Source organism: Anastrepha obliqua, unplaced genomic scaffold (genome assembly GCF_027943255.1).
Source record: "Anastrepha obliqua isolate idAnaObli1 unplaced genomic scaffold, idAnaObli1_1.0 ptg000012l, whole genome shotgun sequence".
NCBI classification, from domain to species: Eukaryota; Metazoa; Arthropoda; class Insecta; order Diptera; family Tephritidae; genus Anastrepha; species Anastrepha obliqua.
The window spans coordinates 3,364,019-3,378,073 of NW_026562179.1; positions in this window are offsets into that span (position 1 = coordinate 3,364,019).

The following is a 14,055-nucleotide window of genomic DNA, read 5'->3' on the forward strand; positions in this document are numbered from 1 at the left end:
AAGGAAACAGTCAACATCACCTTCCCGGTTCTTTTTGCTCATAGGGTATACATATCCCATCTTTTCACTGATGGACAAGAAGACGGTCGCAGTTGTTGTTTTTTATATGCATACATTTTGCGTCCGTTGAAGGTTTGCATATATTTGTATACATATGCGTGTATGCGCGTTTGGCTTTCTGGATGCATTCATGGATATTAGAATATTTTCTCATCAATATGTGTATGTAAGTAGTTCAGATTTGACTGAAGAGATTAAATATAGGAATGCATATTCATATGATTGCCATTACGGCTGTTTTACATATAAATTAATTTAAATGAAGTATTAATAATGTTATATAGAAAATACATTTATAAAAAACAGGTATTAGAAAAACCTGAATACACTATTTTAAATCAATTTCAATTAAACCAAATATAAAAAATGAAATAAAAATATCGAACAAAAAACTGTGCACAGGATTTGAACCTGAGATAATATAATATGAGACAATGTATTGCATATACGACACGTCTTTCACGATTGCGTTAATCTACAATTATTAATGAACTTTTCTAAATCACTCATTTATTCGATTCGCAGTTTTATATGCACATATTCTGCGTTAGTTGAAAGTTTGTATGCGTAATTATATGAATATGCATGTGTGTATGCGCGTTTGGCTTTCTGGACGGATATTAGAATGATATTTTCTCATTAATATAATTTGGATTTGATGAAATAGATTATAGATATATGTACATATTTTCTGTTTTGATTGATTTATATAAAAGTCAGGTCATATCCAGTATGAACTATTTTATACCGAAAAGAAATTTCCATTTATAAAATACAAAAAAAACAGTATTTTAAAGAAATTTTAATTAAAATAAACTCAAAAATTTTACCAAACTTTCCTGGTTTGAATTGTAAAAAAAAAAATGTGTAAGAAAAAAAAAATGTCTTCAGGACTTGAACCTGAATTATATACGTGCCAAAAAACAAAACGAATAATTCCGCCGACTTTAGCTTCTGCACCACAAACTAACTGCGGCGTGGCCTTCTTAATCGCAAATTTATTCGCTTCGATTTTCTTAGTAGTGTGCCGAAAAATCTTATGAACTTCCTCAGTAGTTTGGTAAACGCAGAAAATATCTGAATTCTTGTCCTAGCGTGGTAAGTAAATATAGAAACCCTCCACTCGCGTCATTCGCGTGGTAAATATCTGCAATTCCCCACTCGTGAAGATAGTTGAATTTGAAATGACCTTATTATGAATCTATAAATTAGAACTCGAAAAAAGCTCATTTAACATTTGCTCCTTCTCATTGCATTAACATTCTCTGGTTATAGTTAAATTAACATCTTCTGCTGATCGCTCAAGTTTGCTCAAAACAGTGGCTAATTATTGCCAGAGAATGTTAATGCAATGAGAAGGAACAAATGTTAAATGAGCTTTTTTCGAGTTCTAATTTATAGATTCATAATAAGGTCATTTCAAATTCAACTTTCCTGAAGAAGTCGGAATTGCAGATATTTACCACGCGAGTGACGCGAGTGGAGGGTTTCTATATTTACTTACCACGCTAGGCCAAGAATTCAGATATTTTCTGCGTTTACCATACTATTGAGGACGTTCATAAGATTTTTCGGCACACTACTAAGGAAATCGAAGCGAATAAAATTGCGATTAAGAAGGCCGCGCGGTAGTTAGTTTGTGGTGCAGAAGCTAAAGTCGGCGGAATTATTCGTTTTGTTTTTTGGCACGTATATAATTCAGGTTCAAATCCTGAAGTCATATTTTTTTTCTTGCACATTTTTTTTTTTTACAATTCAAACCAGGAAAGTTTGGTAAAATTTTTGAGTTTATTTTAATTAAAATTTCTTTAAAATACTGTTTTTTGTATTTTATAAATGGAAATTTCTTTTCGGTATAAAATAGTTCATACTGGATATGACCTGATTTTTATATAAATCAATCAAAACAGAAATTATGTACATATGTCTATAATCTATTTCATCAAATCCAAATTATATTGATGAGAAAATATCATTCTAATATCCGTCCAGAAAGCCAAACGCGCATACACAGATGCATATTCATATAATTACGCATACAAACTTTCAACTAACGCAGAATATGTACATATAAAACTGCGAATCGAATAAATGAGTGATTTAGAAAAGATCATTAATAATTGTAGATTAACGCAATCGTGAAAGACGTGTCGTATATGCAGTACATCGTCTCATATTTGACTCAGGTTCAAATCCTGTGCACAGTTTTTTATTCGATATTTTTATTTCATTTTTTATATTTGGTTTAATTGAAATTGATTTAAAATAGTGTATTCAGGTTTTTCTAATACCAGTTATTTAGAAATTTATTTTCTATATAACATTATTCATTTGAATTGATTTATATGTAAAACAGCCATAAAGTCAATCATATGAATATGCATTCCTATATTTAATCTCTTCAGTCAAATCTGAACTACTTACATACACATCTTGATGAGAAAATATTCTAATATCCATCCAGGAAGCCTAACGCGCATACTCACATATGTGTTTAAATATATGCACAAACCACCACCATTCTAACAAAACCCAGAACACAAGCTTCTGCGCACACTTGACACATGGGATATGTATACCCTATGAGCAAAAAGAACCGGGAAGGTGATGTTGACTGCTTCCTTCGATTGCCAAGGCATAGTCCACCATGAGTACCTTCCATCGGGCCAGACAGTCAATAGAGAATATTATTTATCCGTTTTGAAACCTTAGAGAGATGCTGTGTGTTGCAAACCGCCGGAAATGTGAGCAAACAATTCTCAGATTTTGCATGATGATAACGCGCCATCGCACTGATCAAAGAGAATACAAATCGGCCTGCCGGGGGTGTTTGGAGGACTGGGTTAAACGTTGGCACATGTGTGTTGCTTCAGACGGGTCATATTTTGAAGAAGATAATATAAATTTTCCTTAAATTTAACTCTGTTTTGTTTAATTTAAACATTCCCGGTACTTTCTGATCATAAGGTACATACTTGCGGCTTTGCGGACAGCAATGTGTGATTCGCTGGAAGTCGCATTAACTCGCGACTGTCGCACAGTTAGAAGACATATTTACATACATATAAGGGTGCATACATACGGAGCCGCGGCCACTCGACATGACAAAAATTTAAGATTTATCAAATATTGGCAAATAATTCCACGCGAAATATTCCAATATTGACTATTTTCGAATGGTCGCGAAAATTGGCATATGGGCGGCTCGTTTTATGAATGAAATTGAAATATGAGCTCTAACTTATGAATGAACTTTTTGTTTTTCTTCTAAATTGTTCAGCGCAGTCGCTGATAGAATTATGGCCGCTGCGACTGCGTCTACGAATGTATTTTATTTTTGTAGTCGCCAGGCTTAGATTTTAGCTTTGGGCGACATGCGCATGTGAGGTATGTGTTTTTGTTGTGTTCTAGAACATTTTAGAATGTGCGGTGGCAAAGCGGCTATGGCGTTGCGCTTGCTGTTGCTTTTGCGTCTATCAAAGTACATATCGTGTTTTTGTAAGTACAATATTAGGAATATCGACTGGTGAAAGACAAAAGTACACGGAAGCAAGAAGGGAGAGCTGTGCTCGCGCATATACATATGCATGAATGTATGAACGTGCATGGATGTAGTAACATATGAATACAATTATTTTGTAGGAAGTTTAGAAGGCAAGTAGGTATATATGTATGTATATATGCTAGGACATAATACATACATAGAGCAGAATTGTTTTTGCACTTGTTAGGAAGAAACTCGCTAGTGCGTATGTGTATTTGTCTTGTAAGAATGTGATGTGCTGTGACTTGTGTACATACATAAGTCAAGGTTATTTGGGCATACATGCATATGTACATATGTATGAAAGGAAGATGATGTTCTTGCGCTTGTGCATTATTGTTTTTCATATACAAATGTACATACCTACATATGTATGTAAATGCTGTCGAATACATAAACTATAAATTGGCATACAATATAAAATAAGTGTTGATTTATCTTAAACCGTTTTTTTTTTCTTAATGCAAATACCTCCTATTGACATGTACATACATATTATGTATGTATGTATATTGTCATATACCATCATTTATGTACATATAGAGTATACGTTCATTTATGAATGTAGGTAATGAAAAACTTCATGAATTACTTTCAGAACTTTATTAAAATTAATTCGCGTCGCGCGCATGCACAAAACCTTGGTTCACAACGCAGGCGCAGAAATAAACGCACTGCGTATTTATCCTCCCCATGTGACTCGGCATCAATTCTCGGCGCCAATTTTTTTTTTTTTTTTAATGTGTTTTTTTTAATGTAATCGTAAAAAATTTTTAATAAATTTTATGTATCCGCTTATCATTTCAAAAGTAACAAAATGGTAAAAAAATAAGCGGTCGAAGAAATAAATGCACCGCCTATTTTTCCTCGCCACATGTTAGGCTCGATTTCAATTCCCAGTGCAAACCTTTTTTTATTAACTTTTTTTTTTTAAATTCGTTTTTTTATGTAATTAAAAAAAATTATGTAATAAATTTTACGTATTCGCTTATTATTTCAAAAAATACGAAAATAGTAAAAATTTAATTAGTTTAATGTATTTATCCTCCCCACGTGACTCGGCATCAATTCTCGGTGCAAATTTTTTTTTTCGTTTTAAAATTTTTTTTTTAATGTAATCGTAAAAAAATTTTTAATAAATTTTATGTATCCGCTTATCATTTCAAAAGTAACAAAATGGTCAAAAAATAAGCAGTCGAAGAAATAAACGCACCGCCTATTTTTCCTCGCCACATGTTAGACTCGAGTTCAATTCCCGGTGCAAACTTTTTTTTATAAATTTTATTTTTTAAAATCGTTTTTTTTTTTAATGTAATTAAAAAAAATTATGTAATAAATTTTACGTATTCGCTTATTATTTCAAAAATACGAAAATAGTACAAATTTAATTGGTTTAATGTCGAGGTGAGAAATGTGTTGTGTGTTGAGGTGAAAGATGTGTGGTGTTTCTAATTTTTGTGTGGGCAAAAGTCAGTGAGGTGTCTATAAACTCGGTGTGCTAAATGACCTTATTACAAATCTTTCAGATCTCAATTGTACTAAAAAAAGCTTACAGTAACATTTGCACCTTCTCATTGCATTAACATTCTCTGTTATTGCAAAGCCAAAAAGCGGCGACTATTACCAGAGAATGTTAATGCAATGAGAAAGTGCAAATGTTACTGTGAGCTTTTTTTAGTACAATTGAGATATGAAAGATTTGTAATAAGGGAATTTTGCACACCGAGTTTATAGACACCTCACTGACTTTTGCCCACACAAAAATTAGAAACACCACACATCTTTCACCTCAACACACAACACATTTCTCACCTCGACATTAAACCAATTAAATTTTTATTATTTTCGTAGTTTTGAAATAATACGCGAATACGTAAAATTTACTACATAATTTTTTTTTCAATTACATTAAAAAAAGCGAATTTAAAAAAAAAATTACAATAATAAAAAAAGTTTGCGCCGGGAATTGAAATCGAGTCTAACATGTGGCGAGGAAAAATAGGCGGTGCGTTTATTTCTTCGACTGCTTATTTTTTTACCATTTTGTTACTTTTGAAATGATAAGCGGATAAATAAAATTTATTACAAATTTTTTTACGATTACATTAAAAAATTAAAAAAAATTTAAAATGAAAAAAAAAAAATTTGCGCCGAGAATTGATGGCGAGTCACGTGGGGAGGATAAATACGCAGAGCGTTTATTTCTGCGCCTGCGTTGTGAACAAAAGGTTTGTGATGTCGACGTAGATATGTACATATGTATGCGCGCGACGCGAATTTTAATAAATTCTGAAAGTAATTCATGACGTTTTTCATTACATACATTCATAAATGAACGTATACTCTATATGTATTGTACATAAATGATGGTATATGACAATATACATAATATGTATGTATGTACATGTCAATAGGAGGTATTTGCATTCAGAAAAAAGAACGGTTTAAGATAAATCAACACTTATTTTATATTGTATGTCAATTTATAGTTTATGTGTTCGACAATAACCTTGACTTATGGGGAATATTTCGCGTGGAATAATTTGCCAATATTTGATAAATCTTCCTCATCATGTTGGTCTCCTTGCCGCGGGGATGAGGCTTAAGTGGTGGTTTGACCCCCATATCATGGGGACCAATCCAACACGAACTAAGAGGGAAGCTTTATATGAGGATTGGCTAGCCATCAATCCGCTTTACGGCAAAATTGGTGGCCATCCAATCACCATATGAAGATCACCGTACCGACGAAGATCCCCTGTCAATCGAAAACTCCCATCATCTCCTCGACCCCCCCTAACACAAGGTGTCATGCGACCCGTGCCTATTGGGTGGTTTGCAGTCAGGGGGTTTTCTGTCCGACTGTATTTCTACAGAGCTACCTCGATACCGGGTCACCTCGGGGTATAACCATGACCTTGCCGTGCTATGAGGCGCTACCACGGTCGACCATTATGTTTCCCCTTCCTTTTAATAAGATCACCATGTCTGCCACTGTGGACGGTGATCGTACGAAACAGATGGAGTCCTTCAAACCAAAAATCTCTATGGACAAGCAGTCCTTAAATGCAAAGGAAGCTATAGCTTCCACCCCCAAATCTGGATCAAACGAGATGTTTTCTAGTACGGCGGAAGCTGGGATACTCAAGCCTAGTGGAAGTGTCAGTACATCCAAGCCCTTCACGGCTAGCCCATTTCGCAAGGCGGAAGCTGGCGCTAAGGACAAACCTGGCAACAGCAGAAGTGGCGGTACTTACAGCAAACCTCTGGCCAAGAAGTCAACTTCCTGTACCACCAGTACCGGGACTATCCCTGGTAAAGGTGGTAAAACTGAGTCTGAAACGACTGATACCTCCGCAGTAGCAGAGCCTGCACGGCATGGCTACAAGGAGAGACGTGCTGCCTTCAGGCTACTGGAGCGCCTAAAAACGATTCCAGAGAGGGAGTGGTCTGACAAGCGGAAGCACTCTTTTAGCTGGGCGACAAGGGTAACGGAGGAGCCCCCTCGGGGTTCTGAACCGAACCCAAAACGTCAGTTGTCGGACGACCCACCCAGCAACCCCAGCACGTTGAAGAAGCCCCGAAACACCAAGACTTCTCCAGCTACATACAGCGAAGCTGTCAGAGGCCAACAACTATGGGCGGTGGTTGACAAGAGCAACCCTGACGGCACTATTTCGCCTGACAACTGGAAGAAAGTGGAAGCCAGGCTCTCAAGCGTTTTCTTCCAAATTCTGAAGGAGAATCCTGGTCCAGGTCCTTTCTGTCGCGATAATGGATGGCATCAGAGCCACGTGAAACTTATCGCCTATGTCGATCAGAGATCAACTGATCTATATAAAATAGCGATTTCAAGGATCGGCGAAGAATGGCCTGGGTCTAAACTCGAGGTAATTTTAAGGGATGACATCCCCATTTTACCAAGAGCTAGGGCCTGGTTACCAGCGGAGCCATCGGACCCTCAGAGGATCCTTGAAATGCTTCGGGTATGTAATCCGGAGCTTCCTACATCGTCGTGGAAGGTCACAAAGCTGGACGATCCCAAAGGTGAGTACCGAAGCGCTACTTTCGTAGTCTGCAAGGACTCCGTGGACGCACTGGCGCGATCTGACGGTGTAGTAAGCTATGGTTTTTCGTCCATAACACTGAGGGTCTATAACAAAGACAAGACGTCTAATTTAAAGGACCCGGTTGGAGCTGAGATAGCCCCCACGGCGGAATCTGGCTCCGGTCCTAATACTGCTACAGCGCTAAGAAAGGCATCTGCTGACGGCAGTATCTCTTCCTTGTTAGATAGAGTACTTGATACTACTCTCACTGATCAGGAGGAGTTACTGGCGACAGACTCAGATGATTCCAACAAAACGGTGGTGGAGAAGAAGCCCAGTAACCATGATGTTACGTGTTCTTCAAATTAACCTTCACCACTCAAAGGTTGCGTCCGCCAACCTCATAATCCACCTGGCCAAAGGTGGACATCATATTGTCCTGATTCAAGAACCATGGGTATCACATGGACTTGTGTGCGGACTAAGGACTCAGAAATATAAACTGATGTATGCTCGCAACAAAGGTAACCCTAGAGCGTGCGTACTAATAAGAAAAGCGATAAATGCTTTCATGCTTTCTAATTACAGCGACACCGATCAACTGACCATTAGCCTGGAGTCGGGAAATGAACGGATGTGGCTATCTTCCTGCTACCTCGCACATGACCATGAGGAGCTACCGAGATTAATACTCAAAGATCTGGTAGCGCAGGCGCAGAAGCTTGGCGCAAAGCAAATTATTGGTGCAGATGTAAATGCGCATCACGAGATATGGGGCAGTACTGATACTAACGCTAGAGGTGAGTGTCTCTTTGATTATCTGATAGGTACTAAACTACAGATTTGCAATAAAGGTAATAAACCTACTTTTGTCATTAGTAATAGACAGGAAGTGTTAGACGCTACTTTTGCTTTTGACTCCGTTATTAACAGAATTAGGAACTGGAAGGTTTTGGAAGAACATTCTTTCTCTGACCATAGATATATCTCTTTCGAGGTTTGTAAAAATCTACCGAAACCTAAGCCTGGTAGAAATATCAGGAAAACAGACTGGGAAAAGTATGTAGATTGTATCGGGGTTACCCTAGGAACATGTCCATCAGTGGTACCGCAAAGCATAGAAGGACTAGAAAATTTGTTGCACAAAATTACCTACAGCATGAATGCTGCCTTAGCGGAAGCCTGTCCCATAAGAAGACTGAGGGGTAAACCCAAGCCTAAGTGGTGGATGGTTGAACTATGCAAGCTTCAAAAAACAAGCAGAAGTGCTTTTAATAAGGCAAAGAAAACACGTCTCGCAGAAGATTGGAAAGATTATAAAGATGCTCTGAAAATCTACAAGAAGGAAATCAGGAAGGCCCAAAGGCAATCTTGGAAATCCTTTTGTGAAGAGGTTGAGGCGGCAACTAGACCTCCAGACTTCGTAAGATCTTAGCGGGAAGTCCTCAAAATTGGGAACTGCTACAGAAAAATGATGGCACGTTCACTATAACCAGTAAAGAGTCTTTAGAACTTTTACTCGACACTCATTTTCCAGGCTGCTCAGACATTACTGGGCATGACATGGAAGATACAGTACACTGTCGTGAAGTCAGAATAGATGCTATATCTGAGGATCGGCTCTTATGGGCGATTGAAAGTTTCAAACCCTTTAAATCACCGGGTCCAGATGGTTTTAACCCAGTGGAACTGCAAAAGACCGCCGGATATCTAACACACTGGCTGCTAGCAATATTCAAAGGTTGCTTTCTTTACGGTCATATACCTCTTAAGTGGAGACAAGTCAAAATTGTTTTCATTCCAAAAGCGGGTAGAAACTCACATACCCATCTAAAAGACTTAAGACCGATATCTCTTTCTTCCTTCCTATTGAAAACTTTGGAGAGGTTGATAGAATTTCATTTAAGCCTAACTATAGATAGAAATCTTATCTCTACGTCACAACATGCCTACACGAAAGGGAAATCGGTAGAGACAACTCTACATAACCTTATTTACACGGCAGAGAGTTCACTGCACAAACAGGAATTTACTTTAGCCGCTTTCCTTGATATTGAAGGGGCCTTTAACAATGTTGAAGGGGGGGCAATTACTGCAGCACTCACTGATCTTGGGGTAAAACCGGGCTTGGTAGGCTTCATTGGCAAAATGCTAAATAGCAGAATCATTGAAGCGGAACTAGGAGAATCGGTGCTCAGAGATTGGTAAGTAGAGGTACACCGCAAGGCGGAGTCCTCTCACCGTTTCTATGGAACGCAGTTGTAAATAAACTGCAATCGGTGGACTGTAAGGTGATAGCTTACGCCGATGATGTTGTCATTGCTGTCTCTGGTAAATTTGTATCTACAATAAGAGACCTAATACAAAATGCTCTAGACATACTTTCTAGGTGGGCAGGAAAGTGTGGTCTAGGAGTCAACCCAGACAAAACACAACTTATATTGTTCACTAGGAAACACAAAATCCCTCAACTAAGTCCAATTATGCTCAAGGGGGAAGCTCCTGTGATTTCGGAAGAAACCAAGTACTTGGGACTAATCATAGATAGGAAACTGACTTGGAAGTCAAACATCTTAGAAAGAGTCAGGAAAGCGAGCCTAGCTTTTTATGCCTGTAAGAGAGCTTTAGGTAAGACCTGGGGAATTAAACCTAAGGTTGCTCATTGGCTTTACACTGCTGTCGTCGGACCCATTCTTCTATATGGAAATGTTGTCTGGTGGTGTGCTATGCAGAAAAAAACCTATTCTAATTTATTGAATAAGGTGCAGAGATCAGCGGAATTAGCAATATGTGGCGTCATGAAAACCACGCCATCCATGGCTTCGGATATCATACTACATCTGCCACCCCTAGATCTCTTCTGCAAATACTTAGCGGCCTGCTCCGCTGTAAGGCTCAAAGCGAGCTCACAATGGAAGACTGTCACACATGGACATTCAACCATCTTAGACACCTACACGGATATATCCAGTGACTGTGATTATCACCCACCCATTCTCTGCTTCGAAAGGAATTTCCTAATGAAAATCCCGTCTAGACTGGAATGGTTTGAAGAAGATCCAACACCCGACACGCCCGTTAAGATCTGCACGGACGGGTCTAAAATGGATACCGGTGAAGGATCAGGGTTATTTTGCGAAGAGCTTTCTATTAGTGAATCCTTTAAACTACCGGATCACTGTAGTGTTTTTCAAGCGGAAATAAACGCTATTCATGAAGCCTTAAAATGGCTAAAGATAAACAGAATATCATCAACGGATATCTGCATTCTATCAGACAGCCAAGCTGCCCTACGAGCCCTGGATGCATTCCAAACAACATCAAGGAGTGTCTTACGTTGTCGCCAATCTCTAAATGAGATGGCCAAACAATATCGTATAATCTTGTGCTGGGTTCCAGGCCACAGAGATATACCAGGGAACTGTAGGGCAGACCAACTTGCAAGAGAAGGTACCTGTTTGCCAGACATAAGTAATTTTATGGAGATACCTCTCGCAACTTGTAAGCTTCTCATTAAGGACGCATTAATCAGGTCTACAAATCAGAGATGGATTAGCGTTAACACCTGTGAAATCGCTAGGCAAACATGGCCAAGGCTAAATTTACGTCTGTCCAAAAGTATTATAAAGCTGAATAGACTTCAAATCAGGACATTAGTAGGGGCCCTTACAGGACATTGTCTCATAGGAAATCATACAAAGAGATTAGGCGTTTACACGCATGATTTCTGTCGTAGCTGCAGAAATGAGGAGGAGTTGGAAACAATTCAACACCTTTTTTGCACATGCCCAGCTCTAGCCAGAAACAGGAACCGATTTTTAAAATCCTACTTCTTAACGAATATAGATATGGTAATCTATACATTTTAGGTATCAACAACCTTTTACGCTTTGTCAAAAGCTCAGGATGGTTTAATATGGAGAGGGAAATGTAGCTCAGCCCCCGCGGTTCACAACGGACCCATTTCGTGGTCTAAGTGGCATCGTTGTCTCTATGTGCGATGCGGCTGCCAAACCTAACCTAACCTTGATAAATCTTGAATTTTTGTCATATCGAGTGGCCGCGGCTCCGTATGTATGTTAGCACCCTTATATGTATGTAAATATGTATTCCAACTGTTCGACAGTCGCGAGTTAATGCGACTTAGATTCCTTGAACAAGTCCAGTGAATCACACATTTCTGTCCGCAAAGCCGCATATATGTACCCTATGATCAAAAAGTACCAGGAACGTTTAAATAAAACAAAACAGAGTTAAATTTCAGGCAAATTTATATTATCTCCTTCAAAATATGACCCGTCAGAAGTAACACACATGTGCCAACGTTTAACCCAGTCCTCCAAACAACCCCGGTAGGCCTACATGGCCTTCAGCTCCTTCTTCGTATTCTCTTTGATCAGTGCGATGGCGCGTTATCATCACACAAAATCCAAGAATTGTTTGCTCACATTTCCGGCCGTTTGCGACGTACAGCATCTCTCAAAGGCTTCAAAACGGATAAATAATATTCTTTATTGACTGGCAATCGAAGAAAACAGTCAACATCACTTCCCGGTAATTTTTGCTCATAGGGTATACATATCCCACCTTTTCACTGACGGACAAGAAGGCGGTCGCAGTTGTTGTTTTTTATATGCATACATTTTGCGTTCATTGAAGGCTTGTATATATTTATATATATTTATATACATATGCGTGTACGCGCGTTTGGCTTTCAGGATGCATTCATGGATATGAGAATATTTTCTCATCAATATGTGTATGTAAGTAGTTCAGATTTGACTGAAGAGATTAAATATAGGAATGCATATTCATATGAGATTGCCTTTATGGAAATAAATTTCTAAATAACAGGTATTAGAAAAACCTGAATACACTATTTTAAATCAATTCTAATTAAACCAAATACAAAAAATTAAATAAAAATATCGAACAAAGAAAAGTGTTTACAGGACTTGAACCTGAGTCAAACATAAGACTATGTACTGCATACACAACACGTCTTTCACGATTGCGTTAATCTATAATTATTAATGATCTTTTCTAAATCAGTCATTTATTCGATTCGCAGTTTTATATGCACATATTCTGCGTTAGTTGAAAGTTTGTATGGGTAATTATATGCATGTGTATGTGTGTATGCGCGTTTGGCTTTCTGGACGGATATTAGAATGATATTTTCTCATCAATATAATTTGGATTTGATGAAAGAGATTAAAGACATATGTACATAATTTCTGTTTTGATTGATTTATATAAAAATCAGGTCATATCCAGTATGAACTATTTTATACCGAAAAGAAATTTCTATTTATGACATACAAAAAAAACAGTATTTTAAAGAAATTTTAATTGAAATAAACTCAAAAATTTTACCAAACTTTCCTGGTTTGAATTGTAAAAAAAAAAAATGTGCAAGAAAAAAAATATGACTTCAGGACTTGAACCTGAATTATATACGTGCCAAAAAACAAAACGAATAATTCCGCCGACTTTAGCTTCTGCACCACAAATTAACTGCGGCGCGGCCTTCTTCGTCGCAAATTTATTCACTTCGCTGTGGGCAAGAAATAAGTCGATTTCCTTAGTAGTGTGCCGAAAAATCTTATGAAATTCCTCAGTAGTTTGGTAAACGCAGAAAAAATCTGAATTCCTGTCCTAGCGTGGTAAGTAAATATAGAAACCCTCCACTCGCGTCATTCGCGTGGTAAATATCTGCAATTCCCCACTCGTGAAGATAGTTGAATTTGAAATGACCTTATTATGAATCTACAAATTAGTACTCGAAAAAAGCTCATTTAAGGGGGAAGTCTACTGTGACAAGGGAAAAAACAGGCTTATTTTCCGGATTTTATTTCTAACAAAATATTGCTCGTACATAAAATCTATTTAAACTCTTATCTTTATTATATATTTAAGTTTTTGAAAAAAAAAATTTAAGTCAAAATATTCAAAATGGCCGCTGTGGCACTTCTGCAAGCGCAGGTCCGCTTTTCTTAGGTGCCTAAACGGTGTACATGAAATCTTACGTTTCGGTGATCTAAAACAAAAAAACAAAATATTGTTATCATATACATAGTATTGACTCTTGTCTGACGTAGGATTATGTCGATAAAAAATTTTGGCGTTGAAAAAAAAATTCTTGAAATTTTTTTCTTTTTTTTTTGCCTAAAATTGATGTTACTATTGTTTATAACAATTTAACAAATAACGATATCAAAAAAATCCTATGTCAGACGAGAGACACTATTACAGAGAATATATAATTAAATTTTTAAGCTGATTCATTTATCAGAACTCGAGATATCGTGTACACCGTATACAAAAACTTAGTTTCGAGAAAAATGCGTTTAAAGTTTCAGTATTAGCAGGTACGCGCTTTGGAGCGCTTCGGGAAAAGGT